We start from the raw sequence: 27,428 nt of genomic DNA on the forward strand, positions 1-27,428 counted from the left end.
ATAAACATTAGATAATGTATGTCAATTTACCATGAAAACATTGATATTTAATCTTACATAAATTCTAATAATTTACTTGAGCATACAAAAAGTAAACCCGCTGATGTTTTGCGCTGGAGTTAGAATTTTCCTTCTTTCTTTGAACTGTAGAAAACAAGGTTGAGTTCTCTATATGAGAGAGACTCTCTCTCAGTGAGACTGAGCAGCAAACTGGATGAGGAAGTGAAGAGATTTTTCACCTCTCTTGACTCTCTCCATCCCTCCAAAGTTGCTACTAACACTCAAATTTGGAAACAGGGTCAAATTTGGAAACAGGGAGGATTGACAAAAACTTGATAGGATCACGCAGAAAACTAAATAATAAAGCTATAGTAATTCCTGGCACAACAGTAGTTTAAACTTTCATTGCAAAAAACTGACTTCACTCTCATATTTTCTATAAAACAGCAATGGTACAATTCTGTGGGGTTTTTTTTGTAATAAAAAACCCACAGTAAAATATGGAGAAGGTTTCAAAAATGTAATCCTCTTTTAATATCCTTATTTAGTCAATCTACACTTAAAGAGTTCAGTTAAAATATGCTGTTTCATTAATTTTGTTAAGAGTATTTTGGTTTGAAAATAAATACTGTACATGCAGTACAGCACACAGAAAAAGTACACAGAAACATAATAAGAATAACAGATGACTAAGGAAGATCAGATAAAATAAGAAATTAGCAGTATGTTCCAATTCACATAGGAAGAATTCTCTTAAATTTAATTTGTCTTGAGAAAATTGGTCCTTCCAATACTACCTGAGTTTTTATTTTAAATAAAACAATTACTAGCTAGAAATTCAGTAAAGTAACATTTTTCCGTTTTTGTCAGAAAAAAAATTCATCTTAGTATAGTCTGTGCCTTGGACCTGTTCAAACAAAACCAGATTTCTACCACGTGCTGGATTTTATTTGTATAAATACTTCAAACTTCTAAATTACATAAATAGAGCAGGCAGTGGTCAGCCTTGAAAATAACGCTTACAGTCAGCTGGTGGATAGGAAGATATTTATTTTGGGTTGCACAATTCCCATAATGGAGAAGAAATTACTGTTTTGCTGTCCCGTGTTTATATTGCTGATCAATTCTCTTTGCACAGTAAAGATACAGTTCTGATTCAGATTTACGATAGGATTTGATCAGTCTCACTAAGACCAAAGAGAAAATTCTTCTACTTTACTATTTAATTCTTGGGAGTCAGCTGCATGGTTTAATATTCTTGCCCTTTATTTAGCCACAGATTTTGGTTTGGTATCAAAACCAAACAGATGCCTCAGAAGTGTAAGAGTCAGTGCTTGAGACTGGAAATACACCTGGCTGCAAAACACTTGGCCGTCGCTGCCAGCTACATCTGCTCCAGCTGTGATTGCAACATGGAAATGGGGACTTAGAGCTGCCAGGGGAAACTTCAAACCCCACCTTCTTCCCTGCCTCACAAGAGAAACAGCACTGGCAGAGATACTCCACGTTTATTTAGAAAAAGCTGTCTCAGGGAGCTGTAGAATCTGCTGGTGTGGTGCTGCTCTGGAGTAAAACTCAAGCATGCCCTGCTCTCATTGGCAAGGCTCTGTGTGTGCTTAAATCTAAGTATTTGTTTGCCTTATTTCTGCTCTCTGGGGAAGTAATCTGCCTCCTGTGTACAAAAGTGTGAAGAATTCATAATTTTATTATTATAAAATATGTCTGATCCTATGTTTTAAATACAGTGCTCCTAAGACACCAGAGGATTTATATTTAAGAACAGTATATTTTAAAGCCTGCTGGCTTCCCCACATCATTTCTCCAGCAAGAAGTGCCAGCCCTAGCCGTGAGGGAAGCAGACTCCATCTGCAGATGTTTTTGACACTGTTACCTACAGCCTGGTAATTCCTGCACTGGTTGCAAGCGAGTGAGTTATCACCCAAGAAATGATTGCACCCTCAGTTACAAGGGAAAACATCCTGAATGAAAGGCTGTTGCTATCTGGAAAAACAAAAATTTCTGGTCACTGTACCTTTTCATCAGAAATTAGTAATTATACCTCCCTGAGGTCTCCAATGGACAGGTTATTGTGAAGAACTATTGCACTATATTAATACTGAAGAGGATCTTTTTTTTTTCCCCTGAGCCAAGTCATTGAGCTTTATCCTCAAAGTAGGTTTTCTTTTTTATTTAACTTAACAGGTGTTGTCAAAGAGTATGTTTGGCTGCAAGTCATGTTCCAGACTCTGGCATTTGTGACTGCTAAGAGGAATAAACAATCAAACACTCCAGCCACATAGTCCTGATTGAAACAAGACTGAAAAAAAGGTGTGAGATATGAATTCCCAAGGAGCTTAAGGAATGCTTCACTTGTTTTTCTTCTGGCAGCCAATAACCAAATACTTACTTTAGGGCCTCATATAAAAAAAAAATATCTTCTTCTGTTTTTTATGTAGACTATAGAAATATCATGTGAATGCTGTGTGAAATTCAAACACTACATTCACAAGATTCATACAGCTGTTTGGGCTGCTGTGTATAATTTGACTAATTTTTCTTCTAATTTCTTATATTTCTCTTTTCATTTTTGTTTCATGTGTTAAAGCCTTGTGAGATAGCATGGTGTCTTTTATGTTTGCAGTCTGCATGGTCCATTTTTTTCTAGCCTATTTTGAATTTTTGTGTGTGTGTTTGTGTGTTAGCCTTATTCAAGGACCCAACATCTAGTTGCTTTCAAAGGAAGAAGATAGTTTACAGAAATGCACAATAACATGTTTGTGTGCCCCTTTTTTGGTTGCTCATGCTTCCAAGACATTCTCCAGTGAAGCACCTGTGGGGGGATAGAATGGAGATGGTATATAAAGTAATCTTACCCCTAAGAAGTTGCAGCTGGGCTAATTATCAAAATGAGGAGAAGGCCTAACTCCAACAAGCCATAGCTGTAACTAGTAAGAACAATAGGAGCTATAAAAGAGTGGGTTGGCTTGTCAAGAGGACATGCCTTAAAGCAGGAAGGGAAGTGGAGTCAGTCGGTTACCTGGTGAGAGAGGAAGGATGTGCTCAGAGGAGCTGCTCGCCGGAAAACACGGAATAGGTATGAAACTTTTGTAAGAAAGTGACCATAGCATAAAAATTCCTATTAAATATAAGCATATATGAGAAGAGCACCCAATATAGGCTAAAGTTTCTGTATGGAAAATGTAGCCTGTCTTACAGTGAAAGTCCAGTGGATTTAATTTTTATGTATGCATTCATTTGCAGTGACAACAAGGAGCTGAGCATTAGTTTCATCTTATAATTTCAAAGTATTTTATATTAGTGGAGGAAAAATAAATCTTGTTCACGGTTTCATTCCTGTAGGCTCTGGTGTAGTTGTGCTGTAATAGAACTGTCATACAACTGTCAGAACCAGCCCTGAAATTCTGCCTATTGGCTTGTATAACGTATATTTTGTCAGGGCTAGTTTGAACAATTTTGTCAATAGCATGCTATAAAAAAGCTTGTGGTAGCTGAAGCACAGGATAACTGTAGGAGGGCTGGAGTAGCACTTGCTGCTCTAAAGAGCAATCAGAAATGGCTCAGAAACCAAAGAATTCGACCCCACTTTGATGTAAAAAGGGAGTGGAGAAAGAAGGACTTTAATCCCTCAAGTGTGATTCAGCATCCCTGTGTCTATGTTCACCATAATTTGGGACTTGGCACCCTGTATGTTTCTCTCTCTGTTGCAGAACTGGCTGGCTGCCAACGTCAGCAAAAGTCAGTGTAATCCTCCCACTGAGGAGGGACCTGCAGTCTGGGGCAGAGGGTCCTGTACAGCTTCTGCTGCACCTCCTGGGGTCAGCAACACTTCTTCCTCTCCACATGCTAGAAAGAATTTAGAAATGTGATAACTGCCCAGGGGCTTTATAAGCCGTTCCTGCCATGTCCTAAGTTCATTTGTGTTAGTTCATTTACTGCATAGTCAAGTTTTTATTGAATTATTGAGCTTCTATGTGAATAAAAGTCTCTTTGTGAAGGGAGATACTGTGCTGTCAACATCTGCTGAAAGCTGGGATTTGTAATGTGTGCCAGAGTCCTGGGAGTTCTTCAACTGGGGATGGTTAGGAAAAGCAGCTGTTGAACAAAAACCAAAATGAAACTTCAGCATTTGTCCACTCTTGTCTGTCAGAATTCAGAGATGGATAGTGCATTATTATTTAGAACATCAAGAGTTCTTTTTAGCAATTAATGTTATTCTGTGCTGACTGTATTCTTGTTACTATTTATTCCCTGCATTCATAGGGGTTTTTTGCAAGGTAGTGTGTGGCCTAAAATAGGAAGCTTTTCTTCAGCAATCTGCAAACTGATGAAGCAGTCAAAGAAGATGTGGAGCAATCATTTTTGTAGAAAATACATTTTCAATCTCTAGTGACAAGTAAGCATCTGTTTTTTCCTTTGCATTAAAAGACATTACAAGGTGATAGGAGACATTACAGATCCTTTAATAAAAATGCTGTTGAAAAATACTGGTGAGCATCCTTCCTAGGATCTGCTTATCCACTTGGCATTCAGGGATGCTACACCGACCAGTTTATTTCAGAGGCCTGCACAACACAAAACATACAGCCAAACATACCACAAATTGATGTGAAGGTGAGAATCTGTAGAGTAGAAGTTACAACTACAGGCAGTTTTTACTGACATTATATTGGAATTGTTTCTGCTTTAACTCTGGAAAGAAACTGCTGCTCAGAATTTCTGGACGATATTTAGGGAAAGGTCCAGGGTTAGTAACTGAGAAAATTATAATAGTTTCCTGTCCTTCAGTTGGAAGATACAGTAAAAGATTTTTGTTGCCCATAGTAGAAATTCCTTCTTGCAAGGTAAATAGCAGAAGTAAAACAAAAAAAAAAAAAAAAAAAAACATGGAAAGGGATGTTTTCCCAATAGGTTTTCAGGGTGAAAAATGGAAATAAAAACTGAAATATTTCTAACCAAGACTTTTCTGCCTTACCTTCTGATTCTCTTTTCACTGAGGAAAAGTAGGTTTTCTTTTTTATTTAACTCAAATTCTGAGGATTTCAATTAAAATTCTTTGATCAGAAACAGTTCTACATGCATATATTTAAACTTGTGGGAGGAGTTAAAATGCACACTGTTAGGCCTCTCTTGGATGGCCAAGAAATTGCAATTAAAAGGTATGAGAGATAATTTAGCATGTATTGGGGAAGTCTGTAGGAGCAGTTTTTATAAATTCCTATAAAACACAGGAAACTTTATATAAACTTTTATGAAGGTTCAAATTGGCAGCTAAACTAGTTAAATACTCTGCATTTAGAGCATCCAAAAAGACGCTGCTGCAAAGCTTTATATTTTTCCTTATTGTTCATGGATGCTTGCACATGGTTGGTTGGATCTGTCAAATGTGCAGTACAGTTCAGCTCCCATCTACAGTTATAATCTCAAGGGAGATTTTCAAGATAGTTCTTGAAATAAGCAGTGAGATGATGGAGTAAAAAAAATTTTTTTGAGAGTAAAGCAACTTTAGTAGAATCTTCAGATATCTTCCTTTATTAATTCCAAATCACTCGTGATAAGCATAAGAAATTCTCATTTGGGGTAGAATGAGTTCTGACTTAAGAAGCCAAAGGTGATGGCTTTAGTCAGTAGTTGAGTTGAACTATACAAAAGCAGCTCTGTTTTACAGTTTTAGGCAGTTGACTGCCTGGAATATTTTGTCTTCTACTTGAGCTCACCTAGTATCAAACCAAAGCTAAAATATCTAAGTTTGGAATATTGGTTTCCTACCCAGGTAACAGGCTACTTAGCAGACTACCTTATCTGAAAGTAAGATACTTTCCACACTTTTGAAATATCTTTTGTTTTGAAAGATGAAATTTAAGGATGCTGAAGTTGCAGGGCCAGTGACAACTGGATTCAGAGTGAGAGTTCATGAAATGTTGATACTTTTATGACACTGCATATATAGATCTGAGTTCCAGATTTTCTGATATGTCAGTTAAACTGAATATAGTATTTTAGTCCCTTGCCCTATTTTTTGCTGGTTCCTAGCTGGCCTAAAACCTTATTTATTTGAATAGATTTAACAGTGAAAAAAAATCTAATGAAAGCCATCCCAATTTGATTATACCATACTTTTAGCAATGAATCTGTCACTGTGTCTATCTGAATTGTGGCAAGATTTTTCTCCTATTTGTTTTCTGCTTGACATAGCTTTCTCATCAGTTATTTATGTGAATTTCAGAAATGTAGTTTGCTTGCTACGGGACACCATGGCCTACCAAACAATCCTCCCTCATTCTCCAAGCTATGAAAAAGAAAAAGCACAGCAGAAATTAGATTTGAGAAAAACATGGGCTACTTAGTTTGATTGTTACGGCTTTCTTAATAAAATTTTAAAAAGCAATAAAAGAATAAGAGATTGGACCACTCAGGCAAATGGAAACAAGGTTTTTTTTTTGATTTTTTAATCAAAAATACGTAATTATGGGAGGTAGACTAGAAAAGAAAACTAAAAGCATTTCTTAAATAACTAGCCCTAAAAATAAGTAAGCAAAGAATGTTAACCATCTGCACAGATCTTGCAGTGTTTTTCCTGTAGGAGGAACTTCCTTAATATTTTGTAAACCATTTTGATCTTCCAGAAATTCCCATCCAGATAAAGTCCTCATTATATTCATTTGTGGCTTATCCTCCTCTACCCCTCCTCCACTTTCCTCCTGGTGCAGGTATAACATACAGCATAAATCCTCTTCAAGAAGCTTTCATTTTCTAACCAAAAAATTTGTTATATCCCAAAGCTCATTCTCCAACTGGAAAACATTTCAAAATTTGTGCCTTTTTTTTTTTCCCCATCACAAGAGATATTTTTGAGAATTACAATGTAAACAAAACATGTGACATTGATTTCTAACCTAGTAATGAGAGATCTGAAATAGAATGGAGGAACCAGTTCCTACTTGCAATAAAAAATGCTATCTTGGAAAAGATTTTTTCAGCGTATCAGTTGCGTAAAGCAGTCCCAGTGAGAATAATGTTTCATAACACATGGAAGATATCCACTTAGATTTTTGGGGAAAAAAAGCATGTTTCAAAGTCCATTATTTGCTGGAACACAGGACATTTATAATGTTCTTTTCTAAAGCTGTTTTTGGTTTTTTAGCCTTCTAACTGGTGCAGTATAGCCAGGTTTCATAAGCTGTCCAGTCAGACCAGGCCAAGGCTTACGGGAGGCATGGGAGTTCACCAGGTATGGTTCAGCCAGTTGTGAGGCACAACTCAGCATGGACACAAACAGAATTTAAGTTTGATAGGGGTGTAAACAGAGATAAGTTTGTCTTTTGGTAGTCTTTAAAGGCATATTATAACTCTCTTTAAAGTTGTTTTGTTTTATATAACCTTTGATTTTGAATCTTAGCCTTGATATATAAACATACATCTAATGTAATGTATGTGTGCTCCTGAAAGAAAAAAAGCAAACAATAAATCAAATCTTGATTTTGCACATCATATAATGCATCATCTTTGGTTTATACAAACATATGCTCCCTGTTTTCAAGGGACCACATTTTGTAGGGCAAGGTTCAAAGCACCATTCTTGAGACAGCAAGAGTTTCCTAAGCAGTGCACATCTGTTCTTGAAGTACTTTTGTAATATGCAACCATGAATGACCTTCTCAAAGTTCATATTTTAAAGGGAAACCTAGGACAATGTGGACATTATTAATTTTGTACATTTATTATAGGTTGTTGCATCCAGTTTGATCAGTGGAAATTATAACAGTGATTTCAGTCAGAGCAGAATTTGGCTATTATTTTATGAAGTCTTATCAAAGCTCAGATGGAAGAAGTGATTTATTTATTGGCAAAGGCTTTCTAGAAATAACTATAAAAGTAAGAGGGAACCTTGTAACATAAACATAGTGTCACATAATGAAATCAACATTTATTTTTTCCTAATTCTTTATCTTTGTGAGATATAAGCACTTGAAGAATTTTCAAGACTTTTTAGAGCCATAGAATATCTGTAGTAAAGGCTGGAATAGGGGCAAAGGATTTTATTTTCTCTTTGTCAAGAAGAATCAGTAAGATGTGATCTCCTAAGAGGTAGGAGGGAGTTGTTGCAATGAAAGGAGTCGCATTAATGGTCTCTTCTGCAGAAGAGGAGATGCGTTTACTCAGTCTGATATTCTCCTCAGGTGGAGGTGAAGGATAGTCTGGGGGAGCTCCTTTCTTGGCAGATGCTGCAGGAGCCATTCAGTCCATGGTGACAGTGAGTAGCATGACTCTAAGGATGGGCCAGAACAGCAAACATGTCCTCTATTAAATGGGGGCCACAGTCCACTGTTGACTTGTCTGTTTTCCCTCCTTTCTTCTGATATAAGGGTAAGGGTTTTTTGGGATGTGTGTCCTTTTTTATCAGAAATTAATACTCAGTAGTGATTTATTGCTTGTTCCTTGCATTTTTTAATTCCCTTATCCTTACTAAGAGAAGAAGGGATGGAAAGCAAAGTAAAGGTAAATATTATTGCCATAACCTGGTGAAGATCAGGGAGTTCTCTGCGGTTCAAAGAGGTTTTCTTCCCTCAGGTGGGCACTCATGGTACTGTGAGCAAAGTAATGGCTGTCAATGGCTGTCAACAAAACAGATGAGACAGAGGACAAAACCAGACTGGTAATTAATTGTGGTTAATTGGTATAATTCATGAGCTTGTTTCTGAAAGCAGTCACAGAATATATCCCTTGTGAGGAATGAGAGCAACCTAGAAGCTAAATATTCTTTCATGGTAGTTATTTGTAAGAATTTTCTTAATGTTTCATAATACATGGACTAGAAATTATCCACTTATTATCAGAATAGCAAACATTTTGTGTGCACACAAAAGAAAAAAACTTACTGCACTACTCTGTCTTCATTCCTTCCCACGTGTCATTTGCCTGGCTTGGTTTCCTCTGACTGTGAAATCTGATGGGACTGAACACTGCACATTGAAATAGCTTACTCTGCTGGATCCAAGCTTCATGACTCACTGGCAGCTGCAGCAATGGGGTTTTAGCAGTCCATGTGTGGATAGGAGGAAATATCTCACCTCTTGTCATGTACTGGCAGAGCACACAGCAGCCATGCAGTGTGGCCCCATTTTCAGGCACAGGAGAAGCATGACTGTTGGAGCTGTGTTTCCTCTTCAGACAGCTGATCTGTATCTTCTGGATCAGGTAGAAATCCCCACAGGCTAGGTGGAGCTGTGTTGTGCTGTGTGATATAATACAGGTAACAGCCCCAGTCTCTCTGGACTGTGATCTGACATAATATACATAATGTTAATTAGGAAAGCTCTCATAGTACTTTCCTAACAGTCCTATTCTCATTTTTAGTTACATGGGCCCATTTATATCCCTAAGATCTTATCTTAGTTTTCTTTCCTGTCAGTGATGTCATCCAAAATCCTAAAATTCAGTGCATTATTTATCTTTGCCAGCGGAGAAATCTGTTTTCTATGAATTGTAGAAATGGAAAACAGACGATCAGAACTTCAGCACCGTTATTCTCCCACGTTAACTGTCCTGTATTTAAGGCAGAAGTGCTTATGTTGTCATCCTTCTCACTCTTCTCCAGTTCGGGGAAATTGTAGCTGTGGCCGTAAGCTTTGCAGAAAAAAGATAAAGGGTGTTACATCCACTTTTCTTTCCCACCTATACTCCCTCAAAAATTGTCTTCCTTTGAGGTAGTCAAGTGTAAAAGTGTATAGTTCTGTTTAGTCTGTATTGGGGCAAAGGTCAGTCTCTTCAGCAGATACTTATGCAAGACCTTACATTTTTATTATTAAGCTAATTGTAAGTCCAAATCTATATACCCTTACGGTAAGACACGTGCTTGGATGTTCTTACTGTATTGGTTCAGAAGGGAGATGACTCCCTGGTAGTGTAATTCATTCTCTAATGGGCTCAAGAAGTCTGTGAAGCTCTGATCTGGCTGCATGCCTAATAGATAGGTTTCTGACTTTCAGCTTTTAAGCCCAGCAGGCTGGCTTAATAGAAAAATTAGTAGATGGACTTTTAGGCATGAATGTGGTAAACAGCATTAGCATTTTTCTGCCTCTAGAATTCTAATTCTGCCAAACCATGAAATTGTACATACTGATTTTACACAGGAGACTTTGGTTAACTGGGCACCAAGATAAAATCATTAAAACATTCAACACAGAATATGAGCTGACATTTCAGAAATTGGGCAGTAAGAAAAGAAAAGCTATATTTACTACTGATGACATTTTTAGACTTAAAGGAAGCATTTTTTGTTTTATGTTTATTTTTAACATCAAAAAAATGCCTCTATGGAAAGCTAGTTTGATCAGGGAGCACATGATAGAAGAGAAATGATTTAAATTTTAATTCAGGATGAATCCAATCCGAGTGATCAGTATCTCACTAGATGGAATATCTGACATTTAGAGATGGTAGTTCATGTGACAGGAATTGATAATATAGTTCATTTTTCAGTGAAGCAATTTTACATAAAGTAATACTTTCATTAATTCAATAATTTCAGAAAAGTTATAAACAGGGAAAAATTTTTGCTTGTTTGCCCAAAATAAGCTGGTTTCCCTGGCTTATATGTATATAAGCGTGAGGTTTACATTAGTGGAATGGCAGAAAAGCCCATGACATGCTGAAGGTTTCATCAGTATTTAGTTTTCCAGAGAAACATTTAATGAAAAACAAGGGCCTGCATATTGTTCAGCCTTTTTTTAAAGGAAATGAGACATAGATACTGTGTACTGAGTCCTGTGCATTCACAGGTGTTTCTCTGGTAACTTTTGTACCTGTTGTGCAATTTCTAATAGAAGCTTGAGAACAAATGCAATTTCTCAAAATAACTGCAACTGACCCAGTAAGGAGGAGTGTTACCTCACAGCTACCTGTTGTGCTGGAAGCACACACACCTGCAGAACTGGCTGCACCTTGTTGAGTTCTTAAGTGAGATCTATGGCAGGTTGTGTGGACACCTGGAGAGCCATTTACAGAGTGTGGACATCAGTCATAGGTGCCATGGCATAGTGGGTATTTCTGAAAGGCAAGGCAAGGAGCTGCAATTCTTACTGAGGCAAGGCAGATGGGAAAAGCTGCAGGATTCATGTATCTAAGGCTTCTTCAGTCATCTGCTCATGCAGCAACTTGCATTGCTCTGTATTTAAATAATAAATAAATTTAAATAAATGCAAAGAAACTTTGCTAAGTATTTTCTGGTTTAGCATGCATAGGTGAATTGCTAAGCAAGATGGAAGCACAAGCCAGATATAAAAGAGGACTTTTGCTTGCTAGTACAGCTAGAAGTATATATTCTTGTGTGTTGTTGACAGGTACCTTTTCTTAATGAAAATGTCCTAACAGTATTTCACAAATAAAATGCAGTGTTTTTAATGTATCATGCTTGTAAGAGCTCTGTTCAGTGCCATGCACAAAAATGAAAAAAAAACTAATACCTGAATACCTAATTTCCTTTTTTTTTTACATTATTTTATTGCAAACCATTCAAGCACTAGTATGTTTATTCCTGAGACTTGATACTTGTGGTAGTAGTATTTTGAATACCACATCTGATTTTGTCAGAGAAACATATTAGTAAAGATTCTGCAAACCTTAAGAATTGCAGAATTATTAGTGCTTTGGTTTTCTAATTGGAGTTCTTAGACTAAGTTATTTAGTGTCATGCTACCTGACAGAAATTTTAAGGCAATCCTTCTCCAACTCCTACTAAAATTTTTTGGTTGTTTCCAATGTCCTTTCTCTTTTCATAAGTAGAGCTAAATCCAGATCTCTTTTTCGTTATTGGGCATGCATTCACCAGCTGAAAAGCCTGTAATGAAGAATTGGATCATTTATTTAATGGGTGTTCTGCATGATAGAAACAAGGGCAGATGCAGCTCCTTGCTCTTCCCAGTAAATCCAGGCCTGTGGAACATACTTTGAAGTGGTGACAGTTTTATGTTCTTTGGAGTAGAAATTAATTACTCTTTCTAAACCAGATGAATTAGGGTTTAGAAGGTAATGCAGGCTACCTCTGAAACCCAGAAGTCAGGAATCAGAAAACTTAAATGATGTAGAACATGTAATTTTCTGCAATATTTCATTCCATTGATTCCAGTGGTAATTAAATATGAACCTTTTGGCAGTTCCTGGAACATTTTTATCAAATTTTACAGTGATGGATTGAAGGTCTCCATGTCCAGAGGTGAACAGGGTTGTTAGTATAACTCAGCCTGAGCTGGTTGAATGCACTTTGCTAATATTATTCTTGAGGATAAAAGATGATTTTCCTTTTGTGTACTAGGAGAAATATATCACAGGTCTTTGACAACCCTAAATTTGGAGGCCCTTGATAAATTGTTTGAGCTTGGTTCACTCAGGCAAACCTTTTTGATTTGATGCTTTTGATTTCAGTAAATGCTTCTATTGCAGCTATTTTTTTTTCAAACTGTCCCATTATCTTTCACAGCAAATACAGTAGTGATACAATACATGAAAATGAGGGAGTCAGTAAACATGTGATTTTTTTTTCCACTTCCTAGTACATTTTATGTAAAATAGGAAAGCACTTTTCAAATATAGCCTTAACTGGGCTGGTAATTGCTCTGGTCAATGGTGAAGAACATCCTTGGTATTTTATACTGGATATACCACCCTAAGCTGGAATACTTACTGAAATACCTGATTCTTTATAGATGTACATTTATAATGACCTAGTGCACAGAGTGATCTCACTTGTATGGCTGTTACTGCTTCTATGTGAATGAAACTTGTTCACAGGAGGGTGTCTGAGTCATTTGTGCTTGTGACCAAACCCAGATAAGAGCTATATTGTGGTTTAACCCCTGCAGGCCACTGAGCACCAGCAGCCTGGTAGGATAGGGGTTAGAATCAGAAGAGTAAAAGTGAGAAAACTAGTGAGCTGATATCAAAGCAGCTAATATGTAAAGCAGAAGCTGTGCATGAAAGCAAAGCAAGGGATTCATTCACCACTTCCCATGGGCAGGCAGGTGTTCAGCCATGCCCAGGAAAGCAGAGCTCCATCGCAGGTAGTGGTAGCTGGAGCAGACAACCACCATCCCTCCAAACATTCTCCTCTTCCTTTTCCTTCCCCAGCTCTATGTGCTGAGCACAACTCCACATGGTCTGGGATATCCCTGTGGTCAGCTGGGGTCAGCTGTCCTGGCTGTGTCCCCTCCATGGGTACCCCCAGCCTCCTCACTGGTGGAGTAGGGTGAGAGGCAGAAAAGGCCTTGGCTGGGTAAGCTCTACCCAGCAACAGCTAAAACTTGCCTGTGGTATCAGTACTGTTTCTGTCACAAATCCAAAACACATCTCTATACCAGCTACCATGAAGAAAATTAACTATCCCAGCCATAATCAGCACATGCTAGAAACAGGGACACCTCACAGAATCTTATGCATCTAATGCTCAAAGTAGAATGTATAAGCAAAATCTATGGCTGTCCAAACATGCTCATTGGATCACTGAAATCCAATAACTAATAATCTAGTTTTGTCCTTCAATGAATTTAAAGGTACATGAATGTCACCAAAGTCAGAGCTTGAAAATAACACTTAGAAATTCACTTTGTGCTATTTATTGTTTTCTGCTGAGTGTAGAATAAAATTTACTGATTCCTGCAAAATATTGGCTATTGAGAATTAAATATTCTCATATTTTTAGATAAAATTATTTAATTGCCCGACTGTCACTAAATGGTATGTAGGTGGTGAGGGGAGCTATGTAATAGAGGATTTTCTTGGTTTGCTGGTGTTTCTTCAGCATTAAAATAGTATAGAAATGAGGAGGCTTGCAGATTAGAGTGATTCTAACTTTTCCCCAGCTAAGACATTTGGAATACTACATCTCACACCCAGAGGATGTTACAAAGAGACTTTTAATGTTTTCTAGTGCTTTAGTATGTGGTAGGATGGTAACTTACGTAACTAAATTTTATGTTATCACATGGTTTCTGGAACAATACTAACACAACAAGCTTGAAGATTCTCTAGAACAAAGGGTAGTTTAATCAAACAGAAGAAAATTTGTGTCTTTGTAAAAAAGCAAGTACCTTTGGTTTTTGGTTTGTTTTTTTGTGGTTTTTAAACCCCATTTTGTATTTATAGCAACAGAAATTCGTACTTACACTTAGCTTGCCACAGGCAGATATTTTTTGCTTTGCCAGAAGCCATTTCTGTCTTGCATAACGAATGGCTTATGAAGGAGATTTTGAACAGAATTTCATATTCTTCAGTGGGTAACATCATTGCCTTAAAGTGATTAGTTAGAGATTTCTTAATACATGGAGGGGATCTCCTGCCATATTGTTTGGAATAGACAATATACTCTTCAAATGCAAATAGTTATATTATTTCAATAATACTTTAATATGTTGGAAATCCTCTTAGCAACACTACAGCTAAATTACTGGTGGAATGATAATATAAAATGAATGATTTGCTATTGAAAGTGGAGGCAGCATCCTTCTGCTGTTTGTATAGGCTCAGTTTCTGAAGAAAGATTAAATAAGGTCCTGGTCCTGCATGATTACTTACGTGAATAAAGTTCCTGATATGTAAATTTTTTCAGGATAAGAGCCTTTGTAATTTCCCAGGCAGGAGCCGCATCTGTCTCTTTGTTTTGTGATACACCTCCAGTATGAATGAACTTATAATACTCAATTTTAATTCCTTGTGAAAGCAGCGACTTAAGCTTCGGCCCCAAGTTAAAATCAGAATAAACAGGGAGCAAGCATTGCAGAGGCTCCTAGCACACTGACAGTTGTTCTCTTTTGCACCGCTGAATTGACTTGTTCATAGCCTGGGTTTGCAATGAGTTCATCTGGAGAAGGGTGAGACCTTGGATGTGTACTGCTCATGGACCTAGTTGCCCTGTTGGCAGACCTAAATAGCTAATGGAACAGCCTGCAGCCAGTAGAAGGTGATGAGATGTTGCTGTGATTGTGCCTGTTTTTCAGCTGACTCTAAGGCTGGCCTTCAGCATGTGAGGTGAGTTAATGTCTGAGCTTAAAGAAGACTGGTATGACTTCTACACAATAGTCTCAGAAAGAGCTAAGCTACATAATTTTTTCACAGTTTTCAAGGCTTTTTTTCTTTTTTGGTGTATGAAGGAAATGCAGGAAAGGCCATATGTGTGGGATGAAGAAAAAAGATAATTAAAGTGATTAGGTGGAAATGCAGAGGAGGGCTTTATGGAAGGGTGGGAAATTATTACTAACATTTTGACTAAAGCTACTAGAGAAATGTCTGAAGTCCTTAATGTTCCGAGTCAGAACTGAAATTTTAATGTAATTTACACCTTTAGAAATGCTTTGTCTAACGGCTTGTACCAAGATCTTTTTTAGTGTAACAAACTAGCATATTGATTTTTCAATTGAACCTTAATATCTCTAGGAAGGCAACAGCTTTGTGTATCTTTGAAACTTGGAATATCTAAGGTCCTGACATGCACAAAAAACAATGCATGTTTTTTATTAAGGCAGGATTCTGTATACTGTATTCCCAGCCAGAAGCCATTCCTAAGTAGGTCATGGAGATACAAGCATCTTTCTGATGCAAACCAAGTAATCATCTTTGAGCTTGGTAAAGTTCTTACTTTCCCTGTGTTTCTTGTCCATGGGTGATTTTTTGCATGATGTACTCCTCCCACAGTGTCAACCACAACGTATTCATATATGTGACAAGTACTACAAAAGGGCTTTTCTCTGAGTGGAAGTTAATTTATAATGGCTTTTTTTTTTTTTACCACTGCTGTGCACAGCCAGTGCCTGGTGCTGAACTGATGGGTTCTTCTGATTAGCAAAGTCTGAAAGTGGTGTTTTCAAGGTCTCCTTATGATTGCTTTGGCATTACTGAGTTCAGCAGTAAACTTTATCCATCACAGCTCTCTCTTGCTTCACAATGTGATTATGGCTGAAGAAGTGAAGATGTTCTAAATTTCTGTGTGTTTTTCTATAAATTTTCTTGTCCGGAGGTTCATGCAAATCACTTCATCATCTTTTACACCCCACTGTGAATGGTATAAGTGGGGTAAAACTGAAAAAAAAAGTATTCTGCCTGTCTTCATTATGTTATGAGCTAAAATGATCAAATCCTGTTTTCATGACACCTGATGCAATATTGTGAATCCTTGTAAAATGAATACGATTGCTTTCTCAGCTAACTCAGTGGCTTGATTCAGGTACCAGTAGATAGAAATACTTTGAGTTCAGTGCTGTTCTTCACATATGAAAGAGGGATGTGGTTTGATGGCTTCCAGAGTTGTCTGTGGAAAATGCTTATTTAGATACCAGGAGTGAATTTTGCTGGAGATTCTCCTTTCCTTCATGTGCCTTGGTATGTGGGCAGGGGAGCTGCTGAGCTGTGAGGGCTAAATTTGCTGGTGGTTTCTTTAACCGTTTTTTTTTTTCTTCTTACATTGCACAGCAGTTATAAGCTTTAGTTGAACTATATAAATGTAAATCTTTTAACAAGAAGTGCAAAGTTTGGTGTACAATAAAGGGATGATAGAAAATAATATGGAGAAAGTTATAGAAAGACTATTGTTTAGCAGTGTTAGGGAGTTTCACTGAACATGGTAGTAAATAGTTCTCGTGCCTTTGCTTTAGAAAAATATGTGATTAGCCTAGAGAACTCTAATAAGAAACTGGCCTTCTTAAAATGCTTGCCATTTCAGAAAACCATTCAGAACCTTGATGCTGGATTTTTCTTTGTTTTATTTTCCAACCCAGCTAATCAATTTTGCAGAAAGCATGTAAACTTCTCTTTAGAGCTGAAACAATGACAGAATATATTGTGGTATTCTGATAGTGTACTCAATAAATTGTTACTCCAAAAACTTCATGCTCAAGATAAATGTCTTTCTTAAAAAACAGTTTTATGAGTTACTAAGACTTCTGACCATGCAAACATATACTCAGCAAGAAAATGAACAGAGAATAAAACTTAGGCTTGGCAAAGTGAGGTTTTTTTTCTGTCTGATTCTGTAAGAGTAGTCAAAATTAGTTTTATGCACATGTTCTCAGTAGTAGTTTACAAGGAGGTAGAAATAATAAAGTTTTATAGATGGGAAATACCGTGATATTCTGTCCATGTCAGCAGCAGCAGAAGGATTAAGCCCAGGTGTCTTAACATGTACACTAACTGACCTACAAATAGGGAGAAGGGATGAGCCTGAAAGTACAGTCATTATCTTCTCCTCTCAGCTCAGTGAAAAGTAGTACAGGAAGTCAGAGTACAAAAGAAAGGGAGTAAGAAGCACACCTTGACTAAACTACTTACAGAGTAATGCAGCTTTGGAGCCTGAGTGCCTGGATTTTTACAGCACTCATTAGACTTTATATATCTAAAATAATTACATATCTTACGTACTTAAATCATTGAGCTTTTGGCTATGAACACAAATTAAAAATTCTGTTTATATAATATGAATGAACTACAGTTGCAAAAGGAAATACAGAGATAGGAGTGAGCTGACAATCTTATTCTTTTATGTAGCAGACTTCTGAGGCAAGTTCTCTGTAATATGCAGTGGTTGGAGTTGCTGTAGATCTTTGAAGCATTTGAAAGTTGCAAGTAGTGCCACTGTGATGTAGTTCCTACCTTGATCCACTGATCAAGATCTATAGTGGATGTAATGCCCAAACTCCTAAGGGAGGCAATTGAGATTTGGAAGTAGTTTGACAGCATCTACAGCTGTGAATCAGAAAGGGTTGGGACAATGAAGTCACACCCAAAGTTGTGTAATTTTGTGGGGTTTTTTTTCTGGAAGGGCATGCCAAAATTTGATGGATGGAGACAAATGTAAAGAGGAGTCAGAAGAGATACCACAGAGGGAAGAATTGTGTTAGAGAAAGCAGGAGTTATGTGATAGTATGTGTCTGAGCAGGCATCTCTGTGTAATTTACTTCAGGAGAGAACTCTAGGATCAAGTTTTTCTCATGTTAAAAATGCTTCTGTGTTCATGTGTTAATAACTTGAAAAAGTAGCTAAATCTTCACCAAGCCAATTTCTAAAGGAAGCCTATAATAGCTTGTTGTGAAGTAATCAGGAAAAAAAAAAACATACAGGTTTACTCTGCTTTTAATTTTAGTAGAATGTTATGGGTATGTCCCATTTTTATACAAAAATGTGACTAACTGGAAACTCACATATTTATGAATGCCGGAAACATCTGTTAAAAGCTGATTGTATGACAATGTCATGAAAATATGCATAACAAATTCTGACAATTGGTAACTGAAAAACTGAGGATTGAGCAAACAAGTGAACCCTGTTTTTATTCATTTGTAGATACTGGCTCTGGATCTGCAGTGAAACAGTCTACCTTATTAGAGGTTGGTGACTTTTATTTTTTCAGTTCTTACATACAAGTTTAAAGTAATCTTTCTGAGAGGTAGAACCTCAGAGTTTTGACTGATATATTGACAAGCTGTTTTGTTGAATGTTTCTGTAGGACTAGACCCAAGGGATCTGTGTAATTGTGCAATATAAGCAAATGACAGTAATTCTCGTATTCATTGTGGTTTGGGGTTTTTTTGTGAAATTCCTCCTTTCATTTCTGTTTCATATACTGCTTCAGTTAATTGTAACTTAACAAACAAATCAGTGTGGATCAGACTGAAGTTTTTAATCATCCTTAGCTAACCTGTCTGATAAATAGCCCCAAAATCCCCAGTTTTACTGTTTAATTCATTCTTATAGAGTCAAATATTTATCAGGATGTTTCATCCATTTCCAAAGTACTAAGACATGATTTTTTGTACATATGACAGTATGTGGATTATATGCTGGTTCATTAATATATATGTATTGTATAGTATGACAGGACTGTTCAATGCTAATGAGATGGCATACATTTTAGGAATGATTTCAGTCTTTTGACCCTGATTTATGGTATAATTTCTGGAGAAAGATAACTCATCTGTTGTTTTGATTTGCATTCTATAAAAGTGGTTTCTTCACTAACAAGGATGTAAGTGCAGTTTATTAATAGTTATTTGTGATTCCAGTTGTCTGATCAGAGTTCTGGAAGTTTGGCAGTACTTTTCTGTTTGGATTATGAGTATATCATGCCACACTGTATTAGTTCCAATCCTTACACAGCTGTGCTTAGGCTCTTAGTACGATTCACATATAAGTGAAGCTTCTTATCAGCCAGATCTGTTGGAGCCAATAGCATTTCTCAAACTTGCAGCACATGTACACTGCTGCTAGATGTTCATAGGGCTTCTGCCCTCTGTGCTTACAAGGGCACCATTTTTTCTGTGGAATAGGTATTTATGAGACAGATCTTTTATTCCTGAAACCTGTTCCCTATTTGAGATGAGATCCATGAAATTGTTCACACACTCCTTTTCTGTTTGAGGAAGAGTTTATGCACCCTTGTTGCATTGTTCCTCACACTCAATTTTCCAAGTATATGTTATACTTTCCTTACCAATAAGCCCATAACTGGTATGGCATGTGCTGTTGCTCTCTTTAATTAAAGAACTACTTTTTTTTTCCTGTATAAATGAGTTCATGATCCTGGGAGCCACTGGATATACCTGATGCTTTTTGTCTTCATTCAAAATGACCACAATCTCCTGATTGTGTTTCTAATTTATTTTTGTCATCAGTAAGGATGAATATTTCCTTTATTATTTGCCTGAGAAAATGAAGAACAAAGATCCTTACAGAGGTGTGGAAGGAGTAAGTGCAGGAGTGTGCACTTCCTGTAGTGGCAGATAGCATTGCTCATCTCTGCTGGGAGAGGGCACCTGCCTGCAAGCTCATCAGGTAGTGCTGTGGATCTGTGCAGCTGCACTGAGATGCAGGTCAGGTGTAGTGTAATTCAGTGCTTTTCCCCAGGGAAGGAAGCAGCTGGAAGTAAGTCACTGGTGTCCTGCACAGCTCTCTCCTGAGGTCCTGGAATGCAGAGAGGGACCAGGTCACATGGTGAGCATACAGCTCTGATCACCATCTTTACACACTGCCTGTTATGTAAAATGACAGAGGCTGGGGGTGGGGCAGTGCAGCTGGAATGCAACACTGCAGCCTTCCTGTTACTCTCTGACTTTATGGGATTAGCCAGTGTTTGTAGGATCTGCTACTCATTCATGTTTTGTTCAGGTCTGGGAGAGAAACTGAGCCATGCTGAGCTGCCACAGAAGAGCACTCTCTGGCAGAACACAGCACTGGGGCCAAGGCTGCAGGAAAGTGGCACAAAGTGCCTGTTGTGTCCCTCTCTTGGTGTCTGACTCAAAGATGTGGTTCTGTGATAAGACCAAACACGATGGCTCTCATGTGTTTGAAGAGAAGGTTGAGAGGCAAGTATATAATTCTTCAGGTTTTCAGCAGAAGTAATGCTGGTGTGTGAGGTATGCTGTGAGCTAATTAAATATCCAGGCATTCAAAACTAGTGCTTTTCATATATACATGTATTTCTGTGCAGCAATGGAGTCTCTTCCTCATTGCAATGCCTCTAAGCATGAAAGATTCTGTCTGGTTATAACTGTTACTTCAGACTAAATACTTATCAACAGTCTTGCTGAATTCCTTTTGGATATTTTTAAATGACCAGAAACAGGTCCAATCAGCCTTTCCCTGGAAAGGCCTTCATAGGATAGATTCTGCTTATTGTACATTAATTTCTAGAACTATGCATCTGCCTTTTATATTGGAGGCATTGTTTTCAAATTACTGAAGTGTTTTAAGATGCTCTTGGTAAAGGCCTAAGCAAAGTATAAAGGCCAATCTGTTTTCCACATAGTAGATTGTTGTTCAAGAGTTTGTGCCAGCCAGTACAGAGTGCAATCATTCCTCTCAAGAGAGATGAATTACTCAACTGCTTCTGCTTCTGCTGCTCCACATTCTTATCCTTGTACTGTTGGAGTGGTCTGCTCCTCTTGTGGAGCCAACTGGCAGAAATGTAAATGTCTAGCATTGTCTCCTTGATAAAAGATCTTCACCTGTGAGCTGTTTTGGATACACACCAGTTTTCCCAACAGTGCAGTTAATTGTGCTTTTGAGATTTTTGTGTTTAAAAGAAAACCAACAGATTTTTTTTCAATAGCACTGTGCACAGCAGTGTCTTACAAAACTCCTGCAAATTTGCAGAAATAGAGTTATTGATTGATACACTGATACATTGCAACAGGCCAGGTAATTTATCTTGCCATTTTTCTGTTCAGAAAATTTTGTTTAGGATTATAATTTGCTCAGATGTTTGACACAGTAGGGACTGTGAAAAGATGAAGTATGTCTAGCTAAGATTGCCTGAATCAACTGTATTTGTGTCTTCAACTAATTTTCTTGTGAAATAGGCAGGACCATGTGCCTTCAACATTAAATGTTTTTAAAGTTTGTTTTTCCTACATGCATACTTCAGTGTAGTTGCTGCAGCAGTTTCTTGACATGCCTGAGTATTTTTCCACCCTGCTTGGGGTTAAAATGTGATGGATACGTTACTGAAAGGCACCTCCCAAGTGCTATTGCTCCAGCAGCAAAATCCTTTGACTTTGGCAGGACAGTATGGAAGCACATATGCAGCTCTTGCAAAGCCGTGAGTACAGTCATACCAGCAGCAAATGCTGAGTGTCAGGCATAGATACATATCCCTGGAAATGTCCCGGGAAGTCTTTGCTGGAATGGACCACAAAAGACAGTAGCCTTGGAGGAAACACAGTAACTGATGTAAAGAGATGGTGTATACAAGTTCCCAAAATAACCCACAAGCCCTTCATTTGCAAAAGAAAATTAAGCTATATTTTGCTCAGAAGCACTGTTTGCATAAACAACTTAATTTATTGTAGATGAGGAGCAGAGTACTTGCAGATGCTCAAAACATTTCCTTTGTTCATGTGTCAACACTGCACTCCCTAGACTGAGCTAGTGGGAGGAAGATTATCCAGATATTTGTCTAACCCACCCCTGGAACTGATGCTGGGGTCAAACACCACCTCCTGTTCTTGAGGAAGGAAGCATCTGTGTCAGGCACTTAGATCACAGGTGTGGTGAAGCCTATTTGAATCAAGGCAAGACATTAATGCACTTTTCTGTGTTGCCAGTTTTACCAAGTAAATACAAAGTAATTCATATGGATGAAAACTGAGTGTGCCAAATGGCCTTGCAGGACTCTGACATCTTTGATATGTGAGTTTTCACTTTGCATCAAGAACAATGGGTGTTTTTCACTGTGAAGAGACTAAGTCTGCAAAATAGTGCCTACTGGACCTTCCAATAATTATGCAAAGCAGTTGTTACTTGTAGATTTTAAGACCCAAAAGCAATTACTAGATAGTTTCAGACCACAGAACCTTTCCTTGATACGGACATTAATTTGAAATGCATGGGTTTGTTTTTTTAAGATTTCTCAGTAAGATATTCCATTTGTTGATAGTTGCATTATTAAAAATGCTTGTTACTGAAAAGCAAATCAAGAGATCACAGATTAATGTTTACACTACAGACTTTTTAAACAACAGGCTGTATAAATCCCACCCAAACCCACTGTTATTGTCTGCTGGTATTTGTGGAGTACACAATTTCATCTTAGCTTTCTTCTGAATAACCCGGGAGGTTGAAGTTCTTTAGGTCCTGCCTGAGGCAAGTTTGACAACTATGACTAAATAGAAACTTTTCACTTGGTCTTGAATTTTTTAAGGTGTTAATTCAAGAACTAAATGCAGAATACTAGTAATGACTTCACTAATATCATGTAATGTCCTAATTATACCAAATAAAAAGGCAGAAATTACATATACATTCTAAGAATGTTTATGTATTAGTATATAATTCTCCTGTTTATCACTTCAAGGACGACTAAAACTGCACACTAAAAGTGCACCTTCAGCTGATTTCCTGGTCCTTGCTGAGTTTGCTTGAGAGCCTTTTGGGATATAGCTCTCCATTTAAAATATAAGATTTCATGCTTATTCTTCAAAATAATACCATTCTAAAATTGAAAAAGAATAGCAGAAGCATAGTACTTTGTAACTGAGAGCTGGACAACAATCTGATCCAAACATGAATTATAAACGACTGAATAGTGCATACAGGATTTTGCAGATGAGATATAGCAAATTCCTGAGTTCCATGTGCTCTGCTAATCCTTCATCATGGTAATTTAAACAGCAGTGCTGCTAACAGTTCCTTATTTCTTTTTAATGTCATCTGCATACACCTACATGTCTATACACACATAAATGCATACTCATAAACAAGAGGTTTAAATGGAATAGTTCTCTCCTGGATGATACCTGTTTTAGTCACTCCTATGGATGCAGTAGGATGGGATATTTGATTGCTTGCACAGAATAAGCTTCAGAGAATCTTAATAATCTTCTTTGAAGTATTTGGTTAATACAGAGTGTACCCTGGCTACTGTTTTAGCCTTTGAAAGTTTCTCCAGAACTTACCAGCATCTCCCTTGAAATGCAGAGCATTGAAAATGCCAGAACAACATCAAGATTTAAGCAGTTTCTCCTGCAAATTAGATTATTACTCACTGTGAAACTGAAGTAACATAGAAAAAAAACTCATATTATTTGAAATAATGGTGTGAAAAGTTCAGCTTTTGGGTGTGCATCACATGTGGAGAGGAGAGAGACCATCTGCTGTCTACTCAGTGCTGCTCTGATGAGAAGAGCTGTGTGGGGAGCTGATGGGAAAGCAGTGAGTCTGTTTTGGCAGCAGCTTGGTTGCCTGTTCTCCCAGGGGATGAGCTATGGGACAGGTCAGAAAAGTGGCTTCCACAGCTGGAGGTGATGCTGGTGTTAGGTGGATTGGCTGATGTTCATGATAGACTTGAGTCTGCATCACTGCAGAGTGCTTCTGGAGAGGTGGTCACATTTTTCATCTGAGTAGTGGCAAAGGAGATCTGCTTTGCCAAAAAAAATATTGGTAGAGGTGATCTTCTCTGCAGAAACAAGAGGGGTAGTGACCTGCAGGGACTTGTTGTGTTTTACTAGGGATAACTTCATTTTGAAACTTGAGTTTGTTTCTAGAGCTCTATCAAAAATAGGTATTCAAAGTATGAAATTGTACAAGGTGATGTATATATATTGCTGAGGTATGCAAACTGATCTAGATGGCCCAAGTGCTTCCCATTTCTATTTTTCTGTTGAGATTTTTTTGTTTCCTTCTTTTCCTTTCCATTTTACCCCATTTTTCTTAGCTCAGTTTTCTCTTTGTCACTGTTTCAATCCTTCTGCAATAATTGCTTCCAGTGAAATCCAGTTCTCAACTATCTGACATTAGAAAAAAGAGTTTTAAGCCCCTAAACTCTCACCAGGTATTAGTCTCTTCCCTTAGGCTTGCCTGAAGAAGGCAAAGACTGAAAGTATGGGCTCTTTACCCCCATCTATTCCTTTCAGATCTTCTAGATTCCTACCAGCCTGTTCATAACCATAGCAAAAAATTACCTAATACAGTAATATTAGAAGTGGTGAGTAATTTTCTTCCATAAAAAATCACAGGTGTGGAGCACTGAGCGTGACAAATTCACCAGCTACCATCTCTCTACCAGATCCACACAGGGAAAAGAGAAAATGGCCAGCACATTGCTTTATGGCCACAGGCTTGATTGCATCTTGAAAATGTTCCTTCTTCTGCTTCACAACAGAGTTTGAAGATGAAAATATTCTTCTAAATTAAAATGTTCTTCCATATCCACAACATGCATTGGAGTTAATAAAGAATTAAATGAAACAGTAATAGAAACCAAGAACAATGGTCTATGTTTCATTTCATGGTGGATAAGGAACGTCAGGCTTATTTCTGTTTCATTTATATTTTGAAGTTCAGACTCAGGTGAAAGCTGTGGCTTATGATTGAAGTCTCCCTCTTCCTTAGGCTGCTGAGCCTTGCTCTCTGTTGTGGCTGCATGCATATCTTAGTTATGTTCCAGTTTTGTTTGCGTGTGTGCTTTTTTGTGCCTGCAACATGACTCTACAAAATTCCCAGTATTGGTTTTTGCAGTGAAATTCAGTTGAGCAATACTGAACCAACTGGTCACATTCTTGTCTGGAGAAGTCCTGGAAGAGTGAAATTTCTGGTATTGATATTTCAGGCCTTTTGTTTAGGAAGCTCAAGTATTAAATTAGGTGCTTCAGTAGACCACGTGTGAGGTATTAGAGTACATTCCTGAGCTACATTAACTTGCTGTCAGTTACTTGCTTCCTGATAACCAATTCTTAGAGAAATTGTCTTGAAGATCATATTTAAGGTGGGAGATGCAACCTGTATGTTTCTGATCTCTCTTCCCCTTGTTTTATGGAAAATGAAAAACGTTACTTTTCAAAGTGAGTGATGTTTGTGCAAGCTGGGAATATGTCTGTGTGAATTTGGTGTTGGTTCTGCAAGCAGCATCTTTATCACAATCTCTGTTTTGACAGGAGGCTTTCATTGAGCTTTTTATAGTCATTTCATAAGAGGCATTTGCATGTAATAGCCAAACTGCATCTGGGAAATTTTGACAGGAGCAATCGGACTGTGGATGTTTTTACAGGTGAAACAAGCAGCTGGTTGCCAGCAACATGGCTCAGCCTCACAGAGTAGGGCTGGGAAGAGGAATCTGGAGATTCCTCATGAGAAGCTCAGAAACCAGGAGGTGTCAGAGGGTTTTTCAGAGGCTTTCCCTGAATGGAAACCACCTGAAGCAAACAAGGAGCATTATTTGTCCAAAGTGCTCAAACCAACCTGGATTAGTTGTTTCTCAGGGGTGTAACTAAGGGTATGAACAGTCATGTAGGTTGTAGGAAGGAAATTCTTTAGCTCTGGGTCTTAGGGAGCGGAATTTCAGAAACTTGAGATTCTAGTGAAAGCCAGTCCGCTCTTGGGGAAGGCATGAAAAAGACAGCAGTAGGGTGGGCAAGACATGAATCCTGTTTGACCTTTACTTTCAATACAGAGTAAAACTAAAGCTTCTTTATATTCATCATAAAATTTAAGCAAGAAGTAGAAGCTCTGAAGACTCATGAGTGACTAGCGAACAGAACAGCTCTTGGAGCTGGCTTGTGAATCACTCCAGCTCCTTGCTCTGCCTGGTTTAGGCACAGCCCTGGGGCTATGGTACCAACCACTGTCACTTTGTATTCCAGCTGCTCAGCCTTGGAGGTGTGCAAGGATCAGAGTGTCTCATCACCCAGTTAGAAAGGTTTCTATTTTGATGAGAACCTACAGCTGAAAAAAAAAATACCATGAATACAATTCAGATATTTTGGGGACTTACTTCACACAAGGATACATCATATATATAAATTATGGTGTGCAGGGTATGTATAAAATTCAAAATAAACATTTTAGGATATAGTTTCATTGTATATTTAACTACATTATGACAGTCTTGTGTTACATAACTCAAATTTAATAAGCTGATGAAATGTTCATAGAGCTTATGCTGCCAGCACTGCTAATGTAATGGAACTTTAATTTGGTATAACATTTTACTGTTTCTTAAGGAAATGAGGTTTGTGCACTGCTTTTTGCCTGTCAGTCCTCTACATCAAGTTTTGACCAGCTCTGCTAGCTCCCACTAATAGGAGTGAGATTTTCTGCAAGCCTTGAAGAGAATTAAGTTCTTACAAGTTTCATGGTGTCTGTGGCTCAGGAAAGAGGAAAAAAACCCAAATCAGTGCCCTCCTGAGTGGAAAGTTGCTACATATTTTCCTTGGCAGTGATCAACTTGTACATTCTCGGGGCTAAGCATAGCAGGTGGTGTCTCCTGCCCAGAGGAGATGTCAGGAAGTACATGTGCTGAGAAAGAAACTGAAATTATTTTGTTTAAGAAGCATGAGAGAAATAGGACTTCAGTTGGTAGGAAATCTTGTTTCATTACATCTGTTGACCACAGAACAAATGATTACATTTTTTTAAATTTTGCCGTTCATGTTTTAGTTTTCAAGTACATAATTACTGAATTCACCAACCATGCAGTTTTAGACATAAGATGCCTCAGAGATGAGAACAAGTGGAAAATTGAGTCTAGGTACATTTATGCTTAATGCAGCTGAAGCTATTTTGCTTTATATTTTATCTTTAGAATTATTAGCTGTGAACCACTTTTTGGTTTTGTTCTCTGGCAGTAGTCTGAGATATAGCTCAGCTGTCTGATGTACAGCTTCAGAAATACTTTTGTCTGGTCTTTCAACAAATTAACATTAGTTCTCATTAAATGTCTCTCCAGAAGACCATTAAAAAAAAATAGATTTTTGTAGGGAGTCACAATTAATTTAAATACTTCACCGCTGGTGTTATTTTGAGAGCTAGTAATTTATGTTCTTACTTTTGCTAGTATCAATATATTTACTTTTACTGTACTATGACAAAGGGATTTGAGTCTTATGAATAACTTCTGAACCAATATTATGCTTTATTTTTAGAAGTTTTGCTTTTAT

The 27,428-nt window shown here is 37.7% G+C and overlaps 1 protein-coding gene across 1 annotated transcript in view; it reads left to right on the forward strand.

The window, feature by feature from the left end:
* CNTN1 (contactin 1) overlaps positions 1-27,428 on the forward strand; it is a 209,125-nt gene that overhangs the window by 39,981 nt on the left and 141,716 nt on the right. The window contains exon 2 of the mRNA XM_038155003.1: positions 18,343-18,386. The gene's annotated coding sequence lies outside the window, so the exon portion shown is untranslated. The remainder of the gene's footprint in view (positions 1-18,342; positions 18,387-27,428) is intronic.

This window comes from Motacilla alba, chromosome 1A (assembly GCF_015832195.1).
Source record: "Motacilla alba alba isolate MOTALB_02 chromosome 1A, Motacilla_alba_V1.0_pri, whole genome shotgun sequence".
In the NCBI taxonomy this organism is placed as follows: Eukaryota; Metazoa; Chordata; class Aves; order Passeriformes; family Motacillidae; genus Motacilla; species Motacilla alba.